The following is a 2,323-nucleotide window of genomic DNA, read 5'->3' on the forward strand; positions in this document are numbered from 1 at the left end:
ATAATAAAGTTTTCAAAGCTCCGTTCTACCGCGCGGTGAAAGCTCTGAAAGTTCCAGTTGTATACTAACAAATTAGTACGTCAAACAAGATTTGACTCATCTCCTGTCCCGCCGTACGAACCATGTCCTCAGCTGGCTCCTCACTTTCACACGGACGTATCTGATCTCCATGGAGCTCGATGCGATCCCACAGCATCTCAACAATGGTGTAGGACTAGTGGCCTGCCTGCAATGTGTCGAGCTTGGGGCATGCACTGCACGGGACCAGTGGACGAGGACCTCTTCCTTCTCGACTCCTCCGAATCCTACTCAATCGCGTCCCTTTCCACAGCGACCACCCTTCACCTCATCCTTATCATCGCCCTATCCGAACCGGCCGGCCATACCGTAGTAATGTTCTTCTCCACATGCACATATTCCATGTCGGTATAGGGAACCCAACTGGAACCCTGGACCGGGCTTGTCTGTCTGCACTGCACTGGTCAACCAACCTCAACAGCTCCATCTCAAATCCAAATCTAATCCCTGGAACGGATGCTCTCCGAAAAGGAAATAAAGCCAGCAAGATACACAGATCTTTCACATCCCATTTGGTTATCTGGCCTGGTTGATCCGGTTGGCACCTTTTACTTGTCAAAGCCCAAGATTCTCCCACTAGTGTGTCAAACACGCTGCCATGCAAAAGTCATAGCTCTACCTCACCTCCATGGCTCCTGGCCTCCTTATAAATACATGGCCAGGCAGGGCATGCAGGTACCATCAGTAAATCAGTTAGTTAGCATTAGGCGCAAGTGAGGTCTTACATGGAGGTAAGAGGACATCTTCGATAGCCAAGGATGATTTGCCTGTGAATCTCCCCTGGGAGCCCAGCTCTCGGGCACCCGGTTCCATGGGCAAGTCAATTTGGCTACCCAAGCCATGCTGGGTCTACTGCCATTTCATTCATTCTAGTGCTAAACAGAATTTACAGCTCCGGAGATCAGGTCAGCACCTTGCTATAACGTACATGCACACTGAAATATTGGTGCTTACCTTGACAAGGAGCATTGTGTTTGTGCGCTCAAGGCATCGTCAGAGTACCCTGGCCTTTTGCACTTCACCTACCCTTGCGGTGCTATCAAGCCTCAGCGGCATGGCATGTCGCACTTTCTACAATCAGTGGCAACCTTCATCAATAGCATTCCTTTTATATGCATGTAGACAGTTGACTGCATCACTGATGCAACCTACACTTCCTATTTATTTACATATAAAAGTTGGGGCGGGGGGAAACCCCTTTTGGTTCAAAAAAAAAACTTCCTATTTACAGGTACAAGAGGTGTGATGCATTCCAGATACGTAACAAATATAAGCAAATGCCATGTAATGCCTCCGTGAATCAACCTTTTATAGCCCACGCATATAGTATCATAAGTTAACCGAATTATCATGCAGAAATTAATCAGTATCGGGGTAAGAACAGAGCTACAAATTATTGTCAACAGAAGTAACAGTTCTACTACGAGAGAAAAAAATATGCAGCAACACACAGTGTACTTCTGGACTTTTGTGATGGGTCCTAATGTACAAATTCAATGACCAGTTGAGAGTAAAAAATAAATTACCTAACAAATTATTCCTAAAGATTATTTTCTATAAATTAAACCCATGTTTTACACTGTCAAATGTAAAGCATCTTGCTTTCAGGTTCTGAATTAGCTCCCACTATAACAGGATTGCAGGAAATCAATTAACTCGACTCGGGGGCGACCACCCTCCTGCCGCCGGCGTAGCCTCCTCCTCCCCCTCCATCCCTCGCCGCTGCATGAGGCTGATGCCGAGCAATCCCATGGCGCAGCTGGGGACTGCAGCGGCGGGGCCCTTGCTGCTCCGCCTAGCGCTGGAGAGAGATTGGATCTAGGAAGGCGGCCCTTCCGGCGAGGCCCCTTCGTGCCGGCGAGAGGCGGGACTGGCGTGGTGCTGGTGGTCCGGTCGGACGGCCGACGAATCTTCGGTGGACCATGGCCTGGCATGACTGCTCTGGCGGCCGGCGGCGCCAGATCTGGCCGCTGTCATCCGGCCCTGATCGGTGGGCTTCTCTCCTACGGGTTCATGGCGGTGCCGGCGTGGTTGCTAGGACCCTGGCCGCTGATGGAAATATGCCCTAGAGGCAATAATAAAATGGTTATTATTATATTTTTTAAACCATGATAAAGGTTTATTATTCATGCTAGAATTGTATTGATCGGAAACTTAATTACATGTGTGAATAAATAAACAAATACCATGTCCCTAGTAAGCCTCTACTAGACTAGCTCGTTGATCAAAGATGGTTAAGTTTTTC

At 48.3% G+C, this 2,323-nt stretch overlaps 1 long non-coding RNA gene across 1 annotated transcript; it reads left to right on the top strand.

The window, feature by feature from the left end:
- The first annotated feature begins 745 nt into the window (after window positions 1-745).
- Window positions 746-2,083, top strand: LOC119289408. Its single transcript, XR_005141501.1, has 2 exons — window positions 746-983; window positions 1,714-2,083. It is a non-coding gene; the product is annotated as an uncharacterized LOC119289408 (long non-coding RNA).
- Window positions 2,084-2,323: the final 240 nt, after the last annotated feature.

The sequence above is a fragment of the Triticum dicoccoides genome, chromosome 4A, assembly GCF_002162155.2.
Source record: "Triticum dicoccoides isolate Atlit2015 ecotype Zavitan chromosome 4A, WEW_v2.0, whole genome shotgun sequence".
Taxonomy (NCBI): domain Eukaryota; kingdom Viridiplantae; phylum Streptophyta; class Magnoliopsida; order Poales; family Poaceae; genus Triticum; species Triticum dicoccoides.